This window comes from Lathamus discolor, chromosome 3 (assembly GCF_037157495.1).
Source record: "Lathamus discolor isolate bLatDis1 chromosome 3, bLatDis1.hap1, whole genome shotgun sequence".
In the NCBI taxonomy this organism is placed as follows: Eukaryota; Metazoa; Chordata; class Aves; order Psittaciformes; family Psittacidae; genus Lathamus; species Lathamus discolor.
Window position 1 is genome coordinate 108,763,559 of NC_088886.1, and position 27,448 is coordinate 108,791,006.

Genomic DNA, 27,448 nt, shown 5'->3' on the forward strand with positions numbered 1-27,448 from the left:
AATACTCACATTTCCCTTTCTTGTATTTTTCATCTGATGTAAGCCAGTTTTATTCACTCCAGTGAGCCAAGGTCTTCATCTAATGGATTTCTTGGTTTACATTGCAAGGGAAATTCAAGTAGTTTGAGTGAAGATGGGATCCATTCTAACACATCATCTTTAACACATAAAGGAAAAAAGATAATGTAAATAACAGAGCCAAAGGCTTCTAAAATTACATTGAGAAATGCTTGAGAAATCTAAAAACTTTCTTTTGGACACTAAATAGAAGGACACATCAGGAAAATATATCTCTCTTTGTGTTTTGGTGGCTGGCTTGGTGAAAATTCTCAAGTAATTCCTTCCTGTGCGAATGGGTGTGGAAAGCAGCTTTCCCACTGTATTCTTTTGCTAAAGTATTGGATGAAGCACAGTCTTAGAAAATATCCATATATAAACAAGAAAACACTGCTTTGATTTTCGGGCTAAAATAAGATAATTGCATTGATAAATATGGTGACATGTATATTTTTATCTGGTGATTGTATTTGTTTAGAATATTTTGGATTTAACTCACTGTTGATAGCAGCAGTTTTGCTGGTGCGTAGCAATGCATTTACTACTTCTGGCTAAACAAACAGAATTGGAAGCAGCTACACTTTTGCATAATTGTACATTAATGAGTGTTTAAAAATACCAAGCTATTGTGACTCTTCTGCATATTCTTCTAAGTACTGAAAAACAGAGATATATTTACTTTGCCTTAATAATATATTTATTCCCAAACTCTCTAGATGTAAAAGAGAAATATACATTCTGGCCTTTTTTTCTTGCTAGCCATTAACCCTGAGATTGCACTGGCTTCTTGTTGCTTTGCTATCTTAGTGGTTTTTAAGTTACTTAGTGATGTGGTGGGTTTTATACTGCAATTTTTACCTCAAATTCTCTAGTCCTCTCCTCCTTTTAGCCTAACTGTAGTTACCAGTTGTTTGAATAAAAATAAAATGCAGCTGCAGGCTTTCTTATAACACCATATAGACCTTTGGGCTTGCTATGTCTGTTTTTTCCCTTTCCTAGGATTAAGAGTCAACATCACTGCTTCTGCTATTTTTTTCTAAAAGCAGATTTAAAAAAAAAAAAAAAACAAACAACAAACCCTTGCCGGGCTTCCCTTTCAGAAACAGGTTACACACTGGGAGCAGTGCTGTGGATAATGCAGATTTCCTGCATCTCCCACTTTTCATCTTCCTTGCATCTTGGAGCAGATCTGAAGAAGACTTAAGCTCAAAAAGTCATAAGTTGAAGGAAAGTCATAAGGACTATGACTGACAACCAGTGTGACAACCAACCCACATGTGTCTGAGGCAGCCCTGTGGTGACTGATATAAATGTTTACAAATTTGTATGTTTAACGTGGTGAAAGATGGGTTTCATCACTGCCTCTGCCCTGGATTAATACTTCTCTGCTAAGGAAATATCCCCCCACAGACACCCACCCACCCCCCCCCCCCCCCAAAAAGCACATAATTATAGATTTCATCTTTCTTTTTTTCAATGATTAAATCCTCTGGGATATGAGATGGAAGGGTTCATTTATATAATTCTGTTTTAGTTTAAAAAAACCCAGAACCAGCAATTCATGGCTTTATAGCAGTGCTACAGGTATGTTCAGACTAGGGTATACGTTTGTATTCTGGTTATAAAAAGACGTTTAATTGCAAAATCTTACTCTGTTGATGTATGAAGAGGGCCTATTTTGTAAGTAGAAGATTCTGTGTTCAAGTAGAAGATTCTGTGTTCAAATTCCACTACTTAAAAACAAAACAAACAAGCAAAAAAACATAAGTAAGAAGGCTTTTTAATTATGTCAAATATGATAGGCCCATTAGAGCTATGCACACATCCATTTTAGCCATGCTATTGGTAGTATGTTGGTAGATAGAGAGGCAAATAGTCCTTGCAAAACTTACACCTTGGTAGAAATTGGAAGCATGCATACATAACCTAGGGGGCTATTCTAGGCAATCAGATGTGTATGTGGTATGGTTTTGGTCACTCAGCTCAAAGGGAGTTTATTCAAGACTTGTTGAAGGTAGAGATCAATGGCAACAAAGATGATCAAAAGGATGGAAAGGTTTACAAGGAATGATAGCAGAGGCTGCCATCCTTGAGTCTGGAAAAGTGAAAATGGAATGCTATATGACAAAGAAGCATAACAATCTGAATACAGGAGTTATGTAACATTCAGTGAACCTAGAAGTTAAGATGTCAGGTTCAAAATAAACAAGAGAAAGTCATTCTTCCTATATGTATAGTTACTTTGCAGAGCTCCTTACCTTGAAAGGTGCCACTCAAGCTGTACTTGAAAGTGCTCGGATGGTTTCATAAAGGGAAAATTCACCACAGACTAGTAACCATGAGCATATAACCTCAGCTTCTGGAAGTCTTATTAGCACGTTGTTGGAGATCATTCCTAGGAGGAACCACTATGTACTTCCTGTTCTTGCTCTCTTCCCTGGACTTGTGTTGTAGGTGCCCAGCAAAGACACTGTGTGGCTAGGAAAGCGCTCCTCTGAGCTGCTGTGGCTGTTTCTACATTTATGTTTCAGTAGAGCAATTGATGCAAAGAAGCGTAGTATATGCAAGTCCTGAATCTTTACCAAGCATCTTCAAGCAATAGCGTAGTGTATATTTTGTGTTGTAGGGCAACAGAAATGTTGTTTGTAGTAGAATTTATAAGATTATTGTAATTTGAAAAAGGAGAAGATTTGTCCACTAAATTAGGATCAAAGCGAAGAACAATTCAATACGGTAACTCAAAGCTTGATGACAGTATGATAGGTGGGAAAGCTGTTCTAGTGATTAGAAATTCAGTTGGGAAAGTATCAGAGACTGAACATTGTGAAGCAGTGCAAGATTAAAAGTATACTAATTAAATGATGAAGGACTTCTTTTGATGAAACTGAGGTATGTTTAGCAGTGGTAGAACACCATGTCACCAGGGATGCCTTTGGTGTCTTCTCTGTTTGAATGACTTGATAACATGCCTAGTTTCAAAGTAACATAAAATTTTCTTTTGGTACTTACAAATGGGTACAAATAGAAAGTAACAGTGAGAGCAAGTTTAAAATTATTTGGATAATCTGAGCTTTTGGGCCAAGTTTCTGACGTTCTGTATAGGCAGATTTAATCATCATAGATCCAGTAATACAAAAGGGAATACCGCAGAATACAAAAACAAACAAACAAACAAACAAACAAACAAAAAAAACCCCCAGAAAGTCCACTTGGGATGGTAACTCGAAAACACCTCTGTCACTATCTGTTCAGTGCCCTTTCTTCTAGCAGGTATAAAACAAACAATACCTTCGAGCTATATACTGTGAGAAAAGATAGTAAAGGATGGAACATTATCGTGGCAGTGTGTTCTGGTTTTGACTGGGATAGAGTTAACTTTCTTCCTAGTAGCTGGTGAAGTTCTGTGTTTGGGCTGTAGTCTAAGAACAGTGCTGGTAACCCACTGATGTTTTAGCTGTTGCTAAGTCGTGCTTACCTTGATCAAGCACTTTTCAGTTTCTCATGCTCTGCCAGTGAGGAGGGGCACAAAGAAGCCAGAAGGAAGCAGAGACAGGACACCTGACCCAAACTAGCCAAAGGAGTATTCCATACCACATCACGTCATGCTCAGTGTATGAACTGGAGGAAGTTACCCTGAAGGGACTGGTCACTGTGAGGGTCAGCCTGGGTATTGGTCAGCGAGTGGGGAATAATTGTATTGTGCATCACTTGTGGGTTTTTTGGTTTTGGGGTTTTTTTTTCACTTTCTCAGTTTTATATTCTCTCCTGTTGTTATTTCGCTTAGTAGTAGTATTGTATTGTACTTTAGTTATTAAATTGTGCTTATCTCAACCTGTGGGGTTTACATTCTTTTGATTTTCCTAACCATCCTGCCCAGCCCTGCTCCCGGGGAGGGGGATAAGCAGAAGGGTGAGAGAGTGGCTGTGTGGTACTTAGTTACCAGCTGGGTTTAAACCACAACACAGTGTAAAACACATTTGTAAGACCACATTTGGACTCCTATGGATTTGTGGTTGTGTGTTTCAGAAATGCATTACCATATTACAGTAGTAAGCGCAAAGCCCAAACATCTTGATTCAAGTTTTGGAGAATACTGACTATGAAAAAACTGAGCTACAGCTGTCTGAAATCTTTTTAAAGCACCTTGCACTGTGATCAAACAGAAGAGAAGCTGCTGAAAAGCGAGAAGTGGATTGATGAGAATTAGTTGCCTCACTACTTGGAGTCTCTATGTGGAGATGACAAGTACTGGGTTAAGAAGAAACTCTGCCTTTGTGTTTTGGGCATGAAAATCAATTAGCAGTGAAGGTGAGGAGAGAAGCTGGAGTCAGAAAGAAATAAATAATCAGCTTGGGAGGTGAAACTGTTACTGAAAAATCTTCATGCATGAAACTAAAGACTGTAGTAGAAGATGAGGATTAATGTGCTGTGTGATATGTGATTTGTACTGCTTGACTGTTTAAAGACACATCTTTACTGACTTTATGAAATTTTCTGTGCTTGTCATTTCTAACATGCCTGTATCACATTTCTGATCTTTGGCCCTTTCAGCACTTTCTGTGATTGAGAGATACCTAAGGTTGCTCTAAGGGAGGTTGATGTGTATACGAGAGTAGTTTAGCCAGGAAGATTCACTTTTTGTCAACTAACGTGTAGTCTGAGAGTTACTTCACTGGGATACATGGCTAGAGACCAAATACAATCATCTAGTACTTGAATAATGGCAGAAAACATGACACATCTGTGCATTGAAATACTCTACCGCTTAGGCAGCTCTGCATTTAATTAAGCAAAGAAGATAAGGGTTATAAAAAAAAGGGGGGCAAAAAAGAAAAGGATTGGTTTACTCCGTAACCTCTCACAGGGAAGTATAGAACAGCAAAATAGTATTTTCCACAAATATCCAATATCATGTGAGTATTCCTTGTTTTCTTTGAATAACCTGAACTTTCATGTTTAGTATATAAGCACAAAGAAAAAAAGCTTTCTGAATATATCCTTTTTACATAAAACAAAGATGGAACTAAATGCTGGATTTACTTACAAAAAGGTTACATTGTGCAATCTAGGTTTAAAATTTAGACATCACTACTAGGAATGTTTAAATGTATACTGCTTGCACAGTACTGCTTTTACCACTTCTCTGGCCAGGGCTTTCCATGTCTTCTGATGTGCTGGCAACATGCTGTGGAGGAGCAGGCTGGCAAAATTTAAATTTCAGCTGATTGAAATAATATCTATATTCTTGGCAGAACTGTTGAACAGGATGTATAGAGAATAAGGCATTACTTGATAGAATAGAAAAGAGAAAAAAAAAGATCTGGGGTGGAGAATGGCTCTATTCATGGGCTGTGTCAGTAACATGCAGAAGATCTATTCTGTACAAGTGAGAGCTGAATAATTTTCTGGAGAAACGTCTGTATCAATAGCTACAAAACTGTTTCTTTCTACTTGGCCCTGGACTTTCTATAAGTTCAGTGATCTTGTAAAGCCTGAATTCTTTGCTTTTGCACATTTCAAATATTTTAATTAATTTCAAAAGAATTTTTAAGTGGTACTGAAATTTGGCTCTTGTGGATGGTGCTGATCATTTTGAATAAGGTACAAGATGGTTCTGGGTTTTAATACTGGTTTTGACTGACTAATACTTCATTCACATTCTCAGTCAATGAAGATCTGATATTACTTTAGCTATTTCTTTTGATTGCCTTTGTGCTGTAATTCGACTTTAATTTTTAAATTTTCATTTAAAAATATTATCAAACTTCTGTATAAAAATAGTTTTATAATGTTAATTTTACTTTTTGGAAAGAAAATAATTGAATAGGAAGTTTCTAAATTACTGCCTTCAGTCATTAGGATCTTTATAATGGTGAGAACTTGTTATCCTTGTATAGCATTTCAGATAATTATGAAAAATGAGATGTGATTTTTGTTACCTTGTTTCTAACTGGGCTTCTGCCAGCACCTCAGTTGGTAATCATCATGCCGATGGGAGCAGCTGAGAAGCCAAGAATAAAAGAGACATGGAGGGCAAACTCTTGTTGAGTTGGACTAAATTGACTCCTTGAGAGGACATGGCAAATTGGGATTGGCAATTTCAAATTTTAGTAAATGCCCTCTTTAGTATATGCTTCCATTAAGTCTTTCTTTCTTTTTTTCTTTTTTATAGTGTAAGACTTAGAACCCAAAATATGCTATGTTCCCAGAGTGATAAGTGTAAAGGGGCCTATCCTTCTCACTTATATTGAGAAAATGTAGGTATATCCCAAGATGTACCTGCATCTCAGTACACTGCTCTGAAAAGTGTCACTGGTTACATTTGGATATAGATCCAAGTGACCAGTTTGGGGATGGAAAAGAATGATTGTGTGGGTGAGACAGCAGAACTTACCCTTACTCTGTGAATTTGCACTCATCAACAACTGCAGTCTTCTAGTCTTCAAGAACTGCAGTGTTCTAGTCTATCATGGGTCAACACAGATGTGTTAAACCACATAATATGATATTTAATGCACCTTTCGAAACGATGTACAGTTGTGCCTCTTATCCCATTTACTGCACATAAGCAGACTGTTGATAAATAGAACTGGAAACACATCGTGAGCCTGGACTAAATTAGAAATGAGAGATCCCAAGAATGAAGGATCTGTTCTATAAAACCTGATGGTTGGTTGAGATTTTAATCTTTGTTACTTAAATTTGGTTATGTAAGCCTCAGCTACTGACAGCAGGTTGAAAAGATGCTTTTAATCCATATTTATTTCTTATTTTTGTTCATATATTGTCCATCAAAAAACATTAATTCATTACTAACAAGAAACATCCTGCAAGCATACAAAATTTTCTTACGCTCTTAATTTACTAAGCTATTGGCCTAAATGCATTATTTTTGTTATCTCTGAATATCTCTTGTTATTCTTGAATGCAAGCACTAGACTGAAAAGTCTGGTCTCTCAAAGGTTTTTCAATACTGTTAGTACAGTCTGTAAAAACACTGCTTATAATCAGAATGAAGGTTTTCTTCCTTGTATTGCACATCTACTGACCACATATCTCCAAAGAACTAGGCTATCTATTTTCGTATATGTAATGGCCTCAGTAATGAATATTGGTTTTATCACATATTCAGAAGAAATAAAAGCTAAGCTCTCTATTTCTGAAGAAAAGCAAGAACTCTATTAAATATGGGTAAAAACAGATACAGAAAAATGCAAGGGTGCCTCCATAGCTGAAGGTTGTTTACAGTAATAACTAAAGTCAAATATGTCTGTGTATGTATATATGCTACTGTTGTGCTTCATTTAATAAAAGGGAACGACTTTACATGGAAAATTGTTAAAAAAAGCCCTCAATATAAATTTTTGCAGATGGCATGGATAATTTGAAGCCATCATATGGGATGTTCTGAACATGCTGACTATCAAAAGGGAAAATCCAAAAGGAATCTTCCCTGACTAGAAGCAGGGAATGGGATAGTTAATAGAAATACAAGATGTCTTCAGAAAGCAGATGCTGTGTCCACTCCAAAAAAACAGAGATCAATACCTGGCAGATTGAACAGTAAGGCATGCCAGGAAAGAATTGTAAGAGCAATTTGAAGAAGTCATGAGAACTAATAGGGGAAAAAGCTGGCCACAGAGGTTGCAAGATGAGTAATAGAGGCACAAAAGGAATAGCCAGAGGAAATGAGGCCAAAATAAGAAACTAGAATATTAAATATTTTGCATATGTATCACTGTGGAGAAGGTTGAGCAGATTGCGCAGCTTGTTTTTTGAAGGTGAGTCTTTCCTTGCAACCATATTGCAGTTCCTTGGAGCTGTCATCAAGTCTATGGACAAAGAAATGTGGCTGAATTTCCAAAAGCATTGCGTGTGGCTCCTAACCAAAGGCTCCAAGAGAAACTGAGGTGCTGTGAAATAAAAGGGAAGGTCTTCACATTGATAAATGATCAATAAATTGTAGGAATTTGGCAGCTGTTGTGTTTCTCAGGTACCTCCTGGAAAATCAGGTTAATCTCCATATCTAAGTACATGTTGATAGCACTGCTTGGAAGAACTGCTAAGCATCATGGTTAGCTGATTTACACCTTCAAACTACCTTTTAGTTGTATCACCCTGATTTTGCTTCCTAGGTAATGCTGTTTCTGAATTCTCTCTCTTTATTTGGGTTTGCATACTTAGCAATAGGGTGCTTGCAAGCTGTTAGTAAATCCAAACTATTGGGTATTTTTGCTGCACATGAATATGTTAATAATCTAGCACCGGGCAACCTGCTTGCTAATTGCTCTTATTACAACTCTGCCACGATTGATTCTTAAACACATACTGCAAAAAGAATTGTGTATGAACTGCTGCATGGAGAGAAAAAACACAAAACTTTTGATTTACTTACACTGTAGCATTTGCTTTAGGGTTGCTGGGAGGTGTTTGGAAAACTGGAATGATAGGCAGTATGCATTAATGTACAGCATAGCTTATATTTTTAAAACTGTGAAAATTTGGGGGATTAAAAAAAAAATAAAAATTACACTTTATGCTAACTTTCCACAATTTTTATAGGCACATATGGGCAAAGACTCTTTACCACACCCTTAAAGTCTGCTGGCGGCTTGAAAACATTTGTCAGCTCTAGGACAAAACAGTATAAGCGTGAAAGCTAGCATCAAGAGGCAGCCTTTTTCATTTATACCATAAATCACAATAAACGCATTCTATCATAATAAATTTATTACTTAGCTTCTGACTGCAGATCTTCTGTTTCAGTAGGAATGGTAATATTTTGACCTGGAGGTCTGACAGCATTAGACTGACTTGATTGTTAGCTTTACCTATTAACACATAATAGAGTACTGTGTGCCTCACTCTGTGTACCTCAAAGAACAATGCCAATTATTTTCATTGGCAAGCTGTCACTTGGCAGAGTGACTCTACTTCTGTAATTTTCCCTGAAGTATATGAAACTAAATGATGAACAAACAAGGCAGGACATGTTTTATTTAGAATGTTTGTTTTAGGTGTTCCCATATGAAAATTATCCTTAAAGGAATTGTTCTTTAAGTACTACATATTTAAACAGGTGAAAGGAAACCTGACTTGGGATGGAATAACAAGTGTTCAAGTCAATTTGTGGCATGTTACCTTGTATTTCTGTGTTGCCTCATTTCATAATATTTGTTTTCTGTATTTGTTTTCTCATGCCTTCTAGCTTACAGGTGTTCCTTGTCACCTCTTCAGTTTTGCATGTAGCAAAAAATGCATATTACAAACAGTTTGGATTTAACCCACTGGTAGCAGACATTATCTCTCACAAATAAATAGTACAAGTCATGGAAAATTTCTGGTTTTAATTCTAGTTCATTTCAAAAGCTCAGTTGTTTTTCATGACCAATGTATGGTCATGTCCTATGTAAACTTCCAACTATATTTGCTTTTATAAATAGCTGTAAATGAATTTAGGAAATGCTCTAATATTTGCGATTTTAAGGTAGCTGGTGGTGTTTGGATAAAAGGGTCTGGGAGCAACTTGGTTTGTAAAGAGTGTAGTCATCTTCGCACTTTAACATTAGCATTGGCTTCTCATTTTAATGTTGTAGGCTACAGCAGCATACCAGTCTAATGCATAGACATCTCGTAGTTCTCATGTGTTCTGAATTTCCCAGGTGATTGCAAACATAATTTTCTCCCACCCATTTTATTATAGCTAGTTTCATTTTCACCACTGAAAAACAGGGATGATAGATGTTTCTGTCTCAGTGGACTGGTATTAGTGGTCTTGTGTTTTGACACCATGGATGTGGATGTCATTTGTAAGATAAAACATAGATAATGTCAAGTTTTCATTAGTAGAAGTCTAACCATTACCTGAAGTATTGTACACTACAGGTTAAAAATGGCAGCAGTGTTTATTAGCATATAGATTTGCAAGAGTCTCCATTAGGAGTCTTCATGATTGTAAGTTGAAATAAGGAGAATTCTTTCAGGTCTGAGAAGAAAAATGAAACCCACTAAGCTCATCATGACAACAGTTAAGCAGTGGTTGTCCATCCTTCCTTGGAAGATTTTAGGACTGCTTGGAGGTCCTGGACTCCTCTTATGGGTGAGGACCGTGCCCTGAGTAGGAGCTTTGGACTAGACATTTCTGAGTTCCCTGAAAGGTTCCTGTGCATCTGTAGAAGAAAGGAGTGGGAGAGAGAACATTTTAGTCACACTGTGTATCTAATTTATGTGGTTTGCTGACCACAAAAATTATTCTTTCTCTAAGCAGAAAGTTTCTTTGCATTAGTTGTCATTGCAAGAAGCCTCATCATAGCAGTTATACATTTGCTTTTCTTTTTCTCTTTTTGGTATGGAGCTAAAAGAAGGAATTAATGAAATGTTCTTTCCGTACTTTTATTTTCACCCCAACATACAGTATTTCAATCTCCTGCCTTTTTGTTTGATTGTGAAAAAAGGAGAAACTATTGGCAGTGAATGTTGATATTAAAGGTAGCATAGAAGTAGAAATTCCCTTCAGTGTCTAGAAGTGTAAGATGGAGGAAGTAGAGTGCACGGGAGTTCACATGGAACAGCCCATTTGAAAACTCTTGAACACCTGCAGTAAGCATGTAGTGCTAATGAAGACCTCCTAGTAGGTGTTCAGATTTTCTTTGCTGTTGTTGAAGAACTTCCTCCCTAGAGGAAGTGAAGAAATGTTAATATTTATAAAGCAGCTTTCTAGTAAGGGAATTTGGACAGTTGTTTCCTGGAAGTTTGGCTATGCTCTGCAGGGATTTTTATTTTTTCCCCTTGTTTATTTTAGTTGTATTTCAAATCTGCCTTTCCAGAGACCTCATCTGCATCAGCTTAACACCAGTATACTGCAACATGTTTTGTTAGAGACCTGGTTTTGATTGACTTTATTTAGATACAGAGCTTATCTGTCACACTGTGGAAGAGAGTTTGATGTTTGGAGCTGGACACTGGTGCTCTCTGATTGTCTGTGGTACCTTGGTGGTTTATGAACATATCTCAAGTCTCCATTTCCTTAAAATTAGACAAGTGAATTAGAAAAACATAATATAGAGGACTACTATTTCTGACCATTCATTGAGATAATCAAGTTCATTTGTCTTAAATGGGAAGAGCTACAGAAATAGTATTTTGCAGTGTTTCTTAAATTGTGGAAGTGTGTTTTCAGCAAACTGAACCTGATTTATAAATCTTCTTGCCACACTGTGAAGTTTTGATATTTTTCCCTAATATCAGAGGGAAGGCTTCATTGCAAATCAGAGTAGGTAGAGGGAGGCTTCCTTTAAGAGCACTTTATCTGTCAATGAGAGAAATGTGTGAACTAAACACATTTTTGTAGTTTGCCTTGTATTGTTCCAAGTTTTTGCATTTTGAAATATTTGTAAAGCAACTTCACCTACAAAAAAACTCTCAGTACCAATGAACACAAACAAATGCTTTTAAATATCAAAGGCAATTAAATCAATTCACCTGCCATGCATTTTGTGGCACTTCTAACAGTCACAGGTAAATAAGTTTACTAATGAAAATACTGAGTTAATATTACTGAAAGCGCTACAGCAAAAAGGACTGTAATGGTTTTAGTAAAAACAAAAGATTTAGTGAGAATCAAGTTTCTTGCATTATAAATAGTTTTAAGTTTCTTATAGATAGCAATAAATCCTTACCATTTAAATTGCTTTATTGGGAAATGCACATGAATGTGTATACAGTGCTGCATCAGGAAACAAGTGTAGAGAATCAATATGACACAAAATCGTAGGACATGTCTTTGTATTGTGGCATGTATGAATTTGGATATGGAAATGAGAAAGGTTTAGGTGACTTGGATAAAGTAAGTTTTGTTCTTACATAAATCCTTCTTTATGAAGGGTATAGGGGATTAATTTAGAAATTATTTGGGGAAAACAGTAGCAACGCTACCACCTCAGCAGCATTCAGTTATGTAAAGGACACTGAAAAATCTGAGAAGGTAAGATACCCTTCCAGCCCTATTCCAGATTTTAGTTAATATTTTACTAAGAGACAGGTAGGTGAAATTTATTAATATTTATAATTCAGTGTGTAAACTATAAGCAAAATATATTAATATTTTTAGAAAACTGGTTTTCTGCCAAGAAAAAGATGTTTTTATGTAAAAATAATGTTCCTCTTGAGACTGAACGACTGCTTGTGGAAAAGTTCCTTATTTTCTCCTTTGCCTTTATTTGATTAGGCAAATATAAAAGTAGGGGCTTAGTAACTTATTTTCAACGAGGTCTGTAAAAGTAAACCTAAATTAACTTTGCACAAAAAAGTTGCCTTCTTATTCTCTCTCTCTCTAGATGTCTTTAGATCTTAAAATACATGTATTCCTATATATATATCAAAATTCTCAAGCTGTGAATCACTCTTTAAATTATTCATACCACATAATGAATATGAGAGTAAAATTAAGCTGAAACCACAGTCCGTGCTGTACTTGAAGTTCAGGTACCTAGTTTACCTAACCAGCTCAGTCTGAACTGTAAGTGTGTAATCCATTTACGTATATATCAATTACCCTTAATAGTTAATTATCAAGCTATCCAGTTAGGGAAGCAATCACATATGTTACCAGTTTTCACAGTGATCAAATATTTGTGGCCATCTTTTAGCAAATATTTGACCTAAAAGCTTATTTTCACTAATTTAAAAAACAAAACCAAACCCCCAAAAACAGATTCCTTGCATTATTAGAAAAAAATACAGACATAAGGAAATCAGTGTTCATTTTCAGAAATGGAAGCAGATTTTCTTAATTTCTGATCATTTGCAACATTCATTAGGCTGTCAGTTCTCTGCTGCAGGATGAATAAAGGTTTTAGGTCCTGTCTCTGCATAAAACCTATCCTGTGCTCCAAAAACAGTACTATGCTGAGTACAACAGTGTCGCCCCTGATAGAACTTACATCTTGTCTGCCCTACAGGAATACAGGCTGTAAAGCTCTCAACTCTGGAAGGAAATGCAACATTTTAGCCTGTAGTAAGATAAGAGCATTAATTGCGTCATCTGAAAATTATGGATAACAAAAGGGTCCTCATGTTGCATATAGACTTTTAGGCTGGTGCAGAAATCCTGCCATACCAAAACCCGTGTAGTTGCCCCAAGCCTCAGATAAAGTTACAGGATTTAAAATGTTGTTTTCTAAGTGTAAAGGTTGAATTAGCACACTTAAAAAAAAAAAAAAAAAAAAAGTTCAGGTAAGGTTCTTCTTCAGATACAGAAGTGAAGGAATCACTATACCACCACCTCGTTTTTCACTCACTATGAGTTTTTTACATATGCTGATTATCTTGAAGTGTCTCATTGGGCCTGTAAGAGAGTCTGGGGAATTAAAGGCTCTGTTTTGTTTTCTGCAGACAGGTACTAAGAGCTAATAATAGCTGTTAAAGCATCCTCTTCCTTCTCTTTCATTAAAAGAAGATTGAGGCCAGGCTAAGATCAGTTAACAGGAGACATTAGCAAATGAGTTGATGCAGAAGGGCCATGTTAAAGGTTTTTGTGGCTATGATGTCCTGCAGCAATTTCAGGATTGTATTGTGCAAAGGAAAGATATTTTGAAATGCAGATGGAATTTCTTTGTACAAGGAACTTTTCAGTGATCTGTAACATGTACATGGTCTTTTCCAGTATGTTTCAAATTCAGTGCTAAAGCTTCTAAAGCCTTTTATATTGAACATAAAAGCAAAGGAAGAAATCTGCTCCACCTAGTGTCTGTGATCCTGGAGTCTGTGTGAGATATTAATGCTTCTGGTTTGTGTATGAGGAGAAGTGGTGGAAATTGAATTCTGTACTTCCAGCCTGCTGAATCAGTGCTCCTGATCGTTATTAACTGGCCTTCAAAAACCACGGAGTACTAAGTACCTCCAAATTATTCTAGAACACTGTTCAGAATCCCCATGATCTAGCCTTTTCTTAAGCCTTCCTGAAAACCCCCACTTAACCCATTCTGACCACAGTTTATTACTCCCCTCTAAGGCCATGGGCTTATTTGGTTCTGAGGGTGGTCCTAAAAGCTGAGACACATTTGCTTATCTCATCATCTCCTGGAAGTAAAGCTAAATTAACTCTGAAATAGAGACACTCCATGGGAAATTTTCAGCAATGGGCATTGATTTTCTCTAGGCCATATAGCTTTTCTCAAAAGAGTGAGGATTTAGCGGCTGTAGGGAAATAAAGTTCCCAAGTTAAAATGCCCTCTTGGCAAACCAGCAGCCACAGAGCCTCTCTTGGTCCTTTCTCAAGTCCTCAAGAGGGTTATTGGGGTGCCACTGTCTTATCAATACTGTCTCTGTCTTTCCTGTTCTTAAGAAGCATATTTCTTTCTCATGTTATATTTAATCCCAGAATAGAGATTTCATTGTTATTTGGTGGATGTTACTGTTGTCTCCTGAAAAGCACCTGCCTCTGAGTTCCTATCTGTGCCAGCTTATATGATTACATATAACTATACTGAGGGCTCATCCCAAGACAAGACAGTGACTCATTCTTTCGTGTTATAAATAGCATCCAGAAAACTGAATAGAGGAAGTAAACAATGAACATAAGTATTACAAAATGCTCTCATTCTTCACAAGTTAATTTTAGAGTAAAATCAAAAATTGTTCATGGTTTAAAAAGATCCCCATAATTGTTATTAGTGGTGTTGTTCTTGCTGCAACTATTTTTACAAAGTGCCCTCTAAATTTACAAGTCTTATTTTTGACCAAATTGAAAGATGTACATTGAAAGCTAATGGTAATCGGAGGATTGTTTCAAGATCCCTATAGGGTGATGCTACAGTTCTTTGCAAACACGAAGGATTTCTTAGGGGTTTATTTTCTTCCTTTTGGAGGGGATGGCAGTGAGGAATGGGGAGAATGCCAAGTCATTTGCACATCAGACTTCATAAACCAATTCCCGTTGCATGTTAGGACCTAAAAAATAGTACATACAAACAGACACTGGCAAGAATGGAGACAATTTCTGCAGACTTTCAGATGGTTCTTTAACAAAAATGTGAACGCTTTGGTTATGTCTCAGGGGATACATACATGTACTATCATCCTCGCCCTCCCTTGAGCTCATGGTGACTTACTTTTCTCCAGTTGTGGCAAGCTATCTGTGTCCTGGTTTTGATCTCATTTTACTTTACTGGGTACCATTTCTGTCTGTTTTGATCACTGGTATTCTATGTTGTGAAGACAAAAGTTTTGAATCCTCTTCAAGATAACTTGTTATTCTCAAGGGGGGGAAAAGTCAACTTTAATTCTTCACCATGACTGTCTTTGATTTGTGAAACCAAGTGGTCCATAAAACAGAACTGCGGAAAAAAATTTGATGGGTTCCAGTTAATGAACAGCAAAGCTATGAGCAAGTTAGCTGTCAATAGATAATATAAATCATGCAGTCAAAACAGCCAAAGTTTTTGGAGGAGCCAGTAAGGCCGCATATTATCACTGGGCAAGGCTGATTGCTCTTGCAAGGGGAAGAAAACACTTCTTTCTTTTTTTTTATGCTGAATTAAAGTTAGCTACCTGTGATAACAGCAGGGGTACTTATCTGTGTGTAAGAAGGAAGTTCCCTGTTTGCAGTATGCTCAGGGGTGCTACTTTGTCAGAGGTAGTTCTCCAGTGGAAGGCGACACCAGGAAAGCCTCCTTCTGTCATATCATATTCTAGAATAGAAATATAGTACTTCATAGAGAAAAAAAATATTGTCATAATCAAGTTTAGCAGCTCAAAATGACATGACGTAATGCAAGCTCTGCTATAGTAAAAATTATATGTAGATCTTTGCTTGAAGTGTACTACTTCAGTGCTTATAATCCTGAAAACTGAAAACTCCCTTCCTGATTGAAATTGTTCATTACTCATCTTAAACAAAAAGTGGGGTGAAGAGATTGTTACATTTTTTTTCTGAATTAACAAAATAGTTAATCTTCTCAGTATAAATAAATGTCCCTAGGCAAAACCAGCTGAACTCTTAATAAGTTGCTTTGCAAAAAAAAAAGACTCATATATCACTTACTATTGTGAAAGATTTTTGTTGGTTTTGAAAAAATGGAAGTATTTTTTCCTCCCTTACAAAAAGTATGTGCTATTTAGAAATGAGGTCTTCTATAATTAATGGGTCTGTGCTCATGCTTCCCTTAGATAAGTGTTATTTCTTGTATCAAGTTATACTCAGCAATATCTTTACTTCCTAGTATTATTCTGATTTAAAATCAGTAAAGTTTAGCTGCATTGAATGTAAATATAGGATATCCAACTTGTGTAAATCATAAAGTGAAGTGCTTTTCTTTCTTGAAAATAATAATTAGGTATAGATCACAGAATTATCTCCGATGAGAAAATTCACTTGGATACTGATGCTTCAATTTGACAATTGTATGTACCTCTGTGATTAAAAAAGATAGATGTAACATTTTAGACAAAATGGTGTGAGGTAAGAAATGGGGTTTAAATGTCGACTTTGTATCAAAATGATGTTTGCTTCTGAATGTATAACAATAGAGTATTTATTTCCAGATAATTATAATTCAGTACAATGCAAACAAAATCTCAATTTTTCTTCATTAATGAACTGCCATCTCATTATATGAAGATTGGTAACAATCTGATATTTGAGATCAGTTATAATTATCAGCAAGAATGCAAAATAGTTCCAGTGTTTTACATTTTGAGTTTATTGAATATGATTTGTCATTATTCTTACTCTGCTATCACACACAACATATAATGGATGAGCAGAGCAGCAGAGAAATTTGCAGGATCATCGGTATTCTCTTATAGCTAAGTTGGCTTACTATTCCGTGTTTGATGTTGACCTGCTAATGTCATGGCCATTACAGATGCAACCAAGTCCAGCAAGTACAATATTTAGATAAATTCCTCTGTTTTGAACTGCATATTGAGGCCATTAAAATGAGTACTGTTATGCCCTGGGCTAACTCCATTCCATGATTATTATTCAATTTACCTGGGGCATATACTAAGACAGGTTGAGCGGGAGGGACTAGAGACCATGACCTTTCCCAGCACCCTTGTCTGCCTGTACATATCCCTTAGGAAATACAATTCCTGGTTTCTACAAGAGTACTGTTCTGAGCCTTGATTCACCTTGTGATCATGGCATGGTATACACATGGGATATTCCTTACTCTCCCCATTACTTTTTTCATTTGGAGAGAAAGGAGGTGGAGACTGGGGACAGGACAGAGGTTGGTCAAAGCTCAGTAGTCCCTTTTCTTTTTACTGAACTGTTTCCATTACTGAGAGCTGCAGAGCAGCTGCTTCATAATGACCTACTTCATGTGCTCATAGAGAATTGCTCTGAAGTTCATTTTTGAACAGACTGTGAGCGTTGCTTCCTTTATATCAGGATCACATCTAATCCAGTCTGGGTGAGTAGAAGGGAATGAAGTGTTATGTTGATTCTAGGAGTAAATCCAAGCCTCCTACCCAGAAGTCACAGCTCTTCAGGATGAGCCCTCTGTATCTGTTTCTCTAAAGTGTCAAAACACCTGGAATCCATGTTGTCAAGAGGGATGTGGGATCCCTTACCTCACTCAGTCAGATATGGGGCTGTTTCCAGATGCTGGCACACTTGTAATAAGAGTTTGGTTTCCATAGATACTTCCACCCAGTGGATATGAATTGCAAGTGGGAGTGCACATGAAATGTATGCGAACAGCATGCTCTGAAGGATACCATGTATTTGTGGAAAAACATAGATGTAGAAAAGCTAACAGAGAGCTGACAGCCAAGTTCGGAAATCTTGTAAGTTTTATGAAAGCTGATTATTTCATGATAGTGTTTGGTAAGTAGAGTACCAATGGAGAGATAAGGAGAGATATATATAAGAGAAGATATTCCAGTGATAGGACAAGGGGCAATGGGTGTAAACTGGAGCATAGGAAGTTCCACGTTAACATCAGGAAGAACTTCTTTACTGTAAGAGTGACAGAGCACTGGAACAGGTTGCCCAGGGGGGTTGTGGAGTCTCCTACACTGGAGATATTCAAGGCCCGCCTGGACAAGTTCCTGTGTGATGTACTGTAGGTTACCCTGCTCTTGCAGGGGGGTTGGACTAGATGATCTTTTGAGGTCCCTTCCAACCCTTGGGATTCTGTGATTCTGTGAGAGAAATGGCAGCAGGTTGGATATGAATTCCGCTGAGTTGAAGTATTGGTGCAGATATACAGAGAATGGAGAAAGAAGAGTTAAGAAGGGAAAGTACCAAGAGAGTTGGAAAGAAAGGAGACAATAGGGGTAGGAAACAAGCTTAAACAAGGAAGCTATTTTGAGCAAGACAAATTACATGAGCATAATTAGGATGTGAAAAGGAGAGAGAAAAGTCATTGTTGAGATCTGGACCATGTCTAGAATTATATTTTCAGGTTAGATACAAGGAAAAAATTCTTTACTGTGAGGGCTCTGAGGCAGTGGAACAGGTTGCCCAGGAAAGTGCTAAATGCCCCATCCCTGGCAGTATTTAAGGCCAGGATGGACAGGGCCTTGGGCAGCATAGTCTAGTGTGAGGCATCCTTGCCCATAGCAAGGGGGTTGGAACTAGATGATCTTAAGGTCCTTTCCAACCCTAACTATTCTATGATTCTGTGATAAAATACAAATATGAGTAAAAAGGTATGTTACAAAACTGTGTTCTCATCTTTATCCAACTGCATCTGGCAATTATGCTAAGGGAGTGAAGTAGAGGCTTAAAGACGACAGCTTAGTGGTTCTGCAAGTAAGTTTGTAGATGCGGCTTCATACATGCAGTGACATGGAATAAAGCAAAAAAAAAAGGCAAATGGGTGTTGAAAACTAGTAGAGCATCAGCACATTTTTCTTTCTTTTGTTGTCTCATCTAAAAGGGCCTAACAAGGATGTTTCTAAGCAGTTATTCTTTGTTAGCACAACCTATGTAATGGTTACATATACAGAGGTTTCAGTCAGAAAATCACCTGCCTCCCTCTTATTCATTTGATAGGCTCAGCATATACCTGGAGACAAATTTTTCTTTACTGTAGAAGTGATTGTTCCTAACAGTCATTTGATTCAGTCAAACACTGATGGTGCTTACTGCTGTGCTTTTCTCTGGAGGTGTTTAATCCAGCTCTGGAATATTTAAGCGTAAAAATTAGGAATGCGATAGAGGGCAACACATAGAGATGGAAGAGGGAAAAGATTTTAAACTAAAATGTTAATCATATCAGTCTTTTCTGTATAATACTTGAAAAAAAAACTCAGGTCCACCTGAAATATTTTATCTTATTTCCTGTAAAGACCTTAATCAACATAAAAATGCATATGGGGAATTACATAAAGGTATTCTTAATGCACCTTTGTTCTTTTCAATATCCTTTAAATATGTTTCCATTAACTTTCACAATAGTGCACAATGTTCCTACTTCTAAGAGCTACTTGACCCTTGCTCAAAGTCTATCACATAATAATACATTAACATAGAAATGATTTGGGGAGGTGAAGTTGAAGGCGTTGAGTGGTTACAGTCTTTCTTTCTCAACTGGATAGGAAACTTATTGGAAGAAAAAAATTTATATACGCTTTACATATTTTTTCTACTGCACGATACGTTTCCAAACAATCAAGAATATTCAACAGTAAATAAGTACCAGCTATGCAAAGTGTTTTAAGAAGTGAATACTGCCAACTTTAGAAAAGAATCAGAAAACCTGGAAACTCACTTCTCTGTGTTTTGCCATGGGTTCTGTGGGGAAGCCTCCTTTCTGCTCCTCTTCACTCAAGTCAGTCCGCTCCAGCCATGTGCACAATAAGATCATTGGCACTAGAAAGGTAATTATTTGCTACCTGCTCTCTTATTGTACATGCCTCAGTGTTGTAAAAAGTTGGAATGCTGCTGTTGTGTTCAACTGACGACAAAGTCTCCTTTTTTCTTTAATCCTCAGGAGTCTAATATTAGTAGAGACTCAGAATTGCAAAACTGTGAACTCTTGGTTATATTTTAGAGACTCTCATATTAAGTGTTCATATTAAGTGTTCATACCTCTAGAGGTATGAAGGAATCAGGAGGGAAATTACTCCTCTGAATTTAGGGAAGATCTTCATTTTGTTGTGAAGAACAAAAGAATGATCTAGATTTTATGTCTCTGGCCACTTTTCATGGAGTTTCAAAACCTTCTATTCAGAGTAAAGGTGCCTAACCTTCCTTGGAGGGTGGTGGCATAGAGATGCCAGAAAAGCAGGGGGCAGGGATTTGTGGTTGTAGGCTTACTACTGACAAAAAGTAACCATGTGATCATTGAATTAATCAGGGTAAACACACATGGTGTTGGTAGTAGGTGGTCTGGGAACTAATTCAGAGTCAGATTGGTGGGTTTAGTTAGTAATAATCAATGGGTAATTTTTGGGGGTTTTTTTGGGTTTTTTGGGTGGTTTTTGTTTGGTTGGTTGGGGTTTTTTTCTTCTTTTTCTTTTTCTTTTTTTTTCTGTCTTTTTTTTTTTTTTTTTCTTTCTTCTCTAGGAAGATGATTTAGGAAGAAACAAAATGCTTTTCTGTAATGGTATGGTTTAGGACCTGGGGGGCTGTGGGGATTTCCTTCTCTAATCTACGGGAATTAGCCTTACAGACAAGGAACTGTCATGCATTTAGTTGATTTGCAGTCCTCAGTTAACTTGCAGGTATACAGGACATGGAACTATGGGAATAAAGTGGTTCTTGTTTGAAGTGGAATTCATACGAAAATCCAACCAGAAGTGTTAATGCTGGAAAGGAGGCTGCCATTGTGTTCTTGGGGAAAGTCAATGCAGGTTGGATAGAAGAAGGTGCCTTTATTGTTATTATTGGGGTTTTTTTTGTTTGCTTGTTTTGGTTTCTTTTTTAATCTTCAGTATGTAGTAACTACTGAAAAGGGCTGTGTTGTGAACTGTGAAAATAAGAATAATATAATTACTAACAGTAAATTCACTGGATATTGCACTGTATAGTACTGTATGTATAGGATGCTATGTTATAATGCTTTCTGATGTTCAATCAGGGCTATAAAGCAGTGTCTCCAGAGAGAAATTTTTAACTTCCAAAAAATTAGTTGTGAGTGATAAACCACTAAAGAACAACCATTTGAAGAACAAATTTTCAGGTAATGGAAAGCAAGTACCAACTAAATGCATTGAGTGTGGCAGCTGGAAACAGTAAGAAGCATATAGGAGAAGGTACCAGAACGAGAAACAAGTAGGCAAAAAAGTCCTAGTGTGTTTTTTGGTTTATTGCTGTAACAATTAGGTAAATCTCCTAGACAAGGTTGCAACTTTTCAAAAATTGCTAGTTGAGGAGATATCAGATCTCTTGTAAGAACTAATATTTGGATATAAAATAATACTTTCCTACAAGGGGCATTTCATTTTGTGTGATGCCTTTCTTTCTTATTGCCGAAGAATGAGCAAATCATTTAAGTGTTTTTTTGTTTCCCTTGCTGCCTACTATCAGTTCACCTAGTGAGAAGGAAGCAGAATGTAACACCAAGCAAGTTGTTTTCAAGTGGGACAGGAATAAAAGCATCATCTCTAGCTTAGCTGCTTACATCTTCATTGCTTTTGTGAGTGGAAGTCGGACCATTGCCATGTGCTTCTGAAGCTGTTGGTTTCATGCTTTGGTGAACAGTTGTTCACAGAAGAAAACTGTTTTCAAAGCTGATAATTTTTTGCCTGGTTGTTGACAGCAGCTGAAAGGCAAAGTAACCTGAACTGCAGAGATGTTTCTTGGACAAGACCATGGCATTTCCATGTTACAGTTGGTTGTCACTACTGTATTGCCAAGGAGAGCTCTTCAGACACACCTCTCACAGCTATTACATTCATAGCAAGAAAGGAGAGAATTATAATTCTTATTTATTCATTAGTCTTGTGCTTGAACCACTCAGATTTTATGTGGTGTTCCAGACTTGGTCAGGTTTAAAATGGTCAGAAAGGGTGTTTCTGAGCTTCAAGAGCTGCTAAACTCTTATACCACCAAGTAAAATGTACACATTTACTTGGCACTTTTTAACATATGCCTGTGTGTATTTATGTATTTTTTAAATATTTGTATTTATATACATATATGTATATACATAAATATTTGATGTATTTACTACATTCCTCTGCCCTTTTTAAATATTAGTGATTTTAACAATTCATCTGCATCTTCTGGGGGCCATGGATCCTAACCTGAACTCTGCATGATACATTGAGGCTCTGTAGGGCTGGCCCTAACAGCATGTAGCTGTGCTAGAATGGCACCATGTCTGATTGTATAGACCTTGCATATGTATATAACCTGAGCAAGCCTGCTCGGTTCCAGAATGTCTTTGCTATACTGGTCACTGTAAACATGACACCAGATGCCACAACATGGTGACGTCACATAAGAGAATCATACCAGGGTGGCATCCTCTCCCTCAGTGCTGACGAAAGGAGAGCTTTGTAACCACCCACTGGATTGCTGCTTTGGGGATAGATTTTTATCCTCTTTCTTGTAAGAGTTAAGCAGAGCTCACATTTTCTGTTTATAACATGCTAGCAGAAGGGGATTCTATCCCAGGACTTTCTCTGCATTTTATATTAAATAGCCTGATCACCAGGCTACAGAGGAGTTATCTCTTAATCTGGCTTTGCAGCCCAGTAAAACCTGCTTTGCTGGCAGGGATTCAGCAGCAGCAGAGGTAAGGAGTGTCTCTGCCAAAACTGTTACTATCCAGGTGAGAGCATTTTCCTGCAAAACAGAAGTGGGTATCTTCTTGTTCTGGTCCTGAAGGGCTTGAGTTTGGTTTCATTTCCTATCTGGGGGATGATAGGCACCTCCATCCCTTCTCGAGTTTTTATAGCAAGCTGTGGTAGTAATTTTGTGAAGTGTGTGGGACACAGGAGTTGGATCATGGGAGGTGACATATAAGGAAGCCTATATATTTGAGCCCTTAGTCTCCGGATTTCACTTAGCTTAAGGTGGGAAATGTGTTTCTCAGCCTTGGTGGGGCTAAGACAGTTCTGAGTCTGCACAGAGATGGAGCTCCAGGCACCTGCGAAATGTGTGGGTAAAAATGCAGCAACACCTGCAGTCTTCCAGCAGTGCAGAGTTATTGTGTGAAAGAGGAGCATCGAAAGCCTGCAGTTTAAGCATTGGAAATGCACATATTTCCCTGAAATCCTGTTTCAATTCAGGACTGCCAGGCTGGCCACGTTCTGCTGCACTGAAGGCCTTTCCTTCCACTCTGCCTCAACAAACCTCACAGATGAGATGAGGGTCTCATCCACCCCAGGCTGTGAGCATGTGTATGGTCATTGAATCTACCCTGTGCAAAGCCCTTTTCCTCTTAGTTCTGTGCAAGTATTCTGAGGACATGCACCAAAATGGCTCCTGACACATCAAGCACAATTTCCTTGGCAGGACAAGGTGGGATAAGGCCCAAAACAGCCTTTGCAGTAAGAATTATAAGTTAGATAGTCATTAGCTGTGCTGTACTTTAGATGAGAAGTTACTGTGCTGGTTCCATGTACTTAAACCTCCTGGTTCTTTAAATAGGTGTCCTTGGCCAGCTTTTCTCACTACATTAATCCTAGCACAGATGAACCAGCATGAATATAAATGTTTATGGCAGTCTTCACAGCTGCATATGGAATATATCTGATTGTTTGCATATAGTCAGTGCTATGGGTTTGTAATTTTATGCTCTATAAAGAGTCTTAGATAATCTTTCCGAAAGGAGCTGTGTAAATGCAGATATAATTAGTGTTATGATTTATTTTTTTCTGGAAACAGATATCTTTTAATAAGACACTGGAGCACAGAATAGCCATTTCCTGTGATTTTCATTCACATAATATTTATAGTGCTACAGAATAAATGAGCCATTGTAAAGGGAAAAAAAATTAATACTGTGAATGAACTTGCCTTGAGAGGATTTTGTGATAAAATTATGAGTCTAACAAACTTCAGTAAACCAATTACTGCTCCTCCTGGATTTGTGAATATGAAAGCTCAATGGGATTTGATGTAATCCCTCCCTGTCAACAGATGGGCAGATTGCAGGTCTCTGCAGAATACATTCCAGCCTTCTCAATTCCTTCCACGGTTGGCTCTGATGATTCTTTACACATTGCCTGTTGGTGACAAAAGTACTGAAAAAGGCATGATTTAAGATGTTTGCAATGTACCTCTGTGCAAATTGTGTTTATTTTTTTTCACCATTTAGCTCTTCAAATGCCTTCACATAGAAGAAGGATGGTCTTTTTTGAGTGCCCAGTGGCACATATTATAATGGCCTACTAGTATTACTGTAGTTAAGAGACAGTCAGTATGTTATTCCTACCTTCTGTTTTCAGGGAAATATCAAATAGCTAAATATTTCACTCCAAGTTCATACCTACTAAACTAAAAATACAAGAACTAAGCCATTTTTACAAGAACCAAAAGTTTTTAATTCTCCTCCTTCCCTGAAATCAGTTTGATTACAGTTATTTAGTTGATACCTGCATTTTCTGCCTTCTAGGGCAACAAACTTCCCACTTTTCAGGAAAACAGTAAAACCATTGCATCAGGTCGTGGGTCAAATGATTCTGTAGTTTGTTTAGTGTAATTCCAACAACCTCCTTATGCTGCTTACATTTCTCCTTAGGTTGCAAAATATACAGACTTTTATACGGTGGAAAGCTGCAAGTAGTTTCAGTTGCCTCAACCAAATCTACACAACATCTCAAAAAAGATTAACTGTTTTGTACTGTTATGGTCTTGCTTTTAATTGGAAATATGTATGTTGGTAGCTTGATCCAGCAGTTGTTTTCTAAGTAGCAGCTGCTATTCTCAACTGTATTTAGCAACTACTCAGTAATGAAATAAACCAGCACCTGCTTATGTGAGCATGTAAGTTACCTGGAAGCAAGACTAGGAATGATAGAAAATTTACATTGGAAGGAAACTTGGGAGGCCCATGGCCCATCCTGCTCAGAGCAGGGCCACCTTTGTTGTCAGACCGTGATCTTCAGGGCTTTGTCCAGTGAGGTCCTGAAAAACTTTGATGGAGAGTGCACAGCCTCACTGGCAACCTGCTGCACTGCTTACCTCTGCTCTTGAGGGAAAGTTATCCTTATGTTACTGTTTCAGCTTACAGCTGTTGTCTCTTCTGCTGCTGCATCTGAGCCCTGTCATCCAACCAGGTTTTTAGTTTGCCCTCTTTTTTAATTAGTTTTATGTCTAAATGTATGAACTAAATTAAATTTAGCTCACACACTTAGACCCTCCCATCCTCACTTAGATACAAAAATGTTGTGGAAGACAGTGCTGAATGTCTTGAGAAAGTCAAAGGAAACAACAGCTGGTGTCCCCTCATCCACTTTTTATCACTTTATTATTTCTGTCATTTTATCATAGTCAGGTTGGTCAGGCATGATTTAACTTTGGAAAATCCAGGCTGACTGATCCCAATCACCTTCTTCTCCTTCATATGCCCAGAAATGTGTTTTGGGAGGACAAGCTCCATAATTTCCAATGATCTCAGTGTCATATAAGGTGTTTAAAATAGCTGGAAGATGGGAAGTAACATTATATAAGAACATATTTTAAAAGGCTAAACTGAAGAACCTGTTGTATCCACATAAAACTGTGAGCAGAATCAAGAGTCCTGCAGCAGCTTTGCTGTAAGTCTTGGACAGTGGTGGGTTGAACTTTCATTCCTAGTACAGGGACACCCTCCTGGAAATAGTAGGTGGGGATAAGGTCAGTGAAGAGCAGATAAGGCTCTAATGGGACTTTAGTTCCTGCTTTTTACAAAAAGCAGAGTTCTTTCTTTTTTTTTTTTTTTTTTTCCCCAGACACCTTATTCCCAAGTGCAGAATACTCCTCTGGGTCTGGCGATGTTGTATTGTTATCTTCTCTGTGCTGCACTGTAACTGTGTGAATACATTTCAAGGAGACTTTGGTATGCTCCCCAATTGATTGTAGGGAAAATCCTCTGCAAAGTGGTAACCCTGTATATGGTTTGAGGATCCTTACAGAAGGTAAAGAAATTAATGAGCAACTTTCAAGGCAATCATTGTTATTTTTGTCAGCTTTCTATGCTTTCAAAATAACTTCCCCATGCAAAGCACTCAAGTATTGTAGAGCATAAGGTGAATTAGTTCCTTTTGATAATGTTCTGAGAAAATGTGAAACTAACAATAACATTCTTGTAGCATATAAAATATTCAATATGCATGTCTGTGCTGAAGTAAGAAACTTTGAGGCAGTTTCTTTTGGATAGTCCTTTCTGCCTGTCTGAATTCTTTTGTTGCTGGGGAAAGCAAACTTCTGTTTCAAAGATCCTGTACTGTTGGTGTAATGGGAGCTAGTCTGGGTGTTTTGGGAACATCTAAGCATTGAATACTGTTACAGAAATAGATGTTTGTGGCTTATGCTATGGACAGGTGTATCTCACAGAAAAGCTAAAGGTAGTAGAACAAACTAAATGCAAGCACCTACACTGGGAAAGAGCAATGACCCCAGGTTTTTGTTTGGTTTTGTGGGTTTTGTTTTGTTTTAATTTTCAGTTTCAGGAATCAGTAATATTCTTGTTCTCATAGGACAAAGAAATTGCTCATTCTGAAAAGTTTTAATTACAGTTTTGTAAGTTTCTTTCTAAAGAAATTAAGATTCGAAATCTTACGGGTAAGTAGGGTTTGTGTATGAGGACCAGTAGCATTAGAGAGTTTTGCAGTAATGTTGTATATATTTTTGAAAAGAGCTGATGAATAATGTTAGTCCCAGCACAGGTTTTCAAGTAACTGATCACAGAATAGTCTGGATTGGAAGGGACCTTCAAAGGTCATGTAGTCCAACCCCTCTGCAACGAGCAGGATCTGCTATGATATTATTTCATAGAGGTTACTTCACAATATAAATCTCTTGTTGTGAGCTCCTATTTAGTCTCACCCTGTACCCTGACAAAAAAAAAAATACTCTTATTTTGAAAAAATTGGACTTCTTTTCTATTAGGGGCAACAATACAGCAGAAAATGGGCCCAGAACCTCTGAATTTACTTCACTTTGGCCGCAAAAGCCTGTAGAAAATAACCACCAGACTTTATTTCCAGTCCAGTCAACATTTAACTCATGCCCATCCTTTGCAAGAAGGGCCAAAACACTATCATAGCATTTTCACCATTTCACATCAAGTTGTGCAATTAAGCTTCTCTTGCTCATGCTGGAACTTGCAGCCGTAGAAGTTGCAGTTTAAAGCTAAGCCCAAATTCAGATAGGCTTACTTGATTCCATATGGATATAGGCTCTGGGGAGGGCCAATACTTGGTGTGAAATCCCCCCAAATTCTTAGTAATCATTCGACTTTTAATAAGCTTGGTTTGATGCCTGTGTGGTCTGACATGAATT

At 37.4% G+C, this 27,448-nt stretch overlaps 1 protein-coding gene across 3 annotated transcripts in view; it reads left to right on the forward strand.

The window, feature by feature from the left end:
* Nucleotides 1–27,448, forward strand: part of PCDH15 (protocadherin related 15) — a 464,553-nt gene that overhangs the window by 14,475 nt on the left and 422,630 nt on the right. The window lies entirely within an intron of this gene.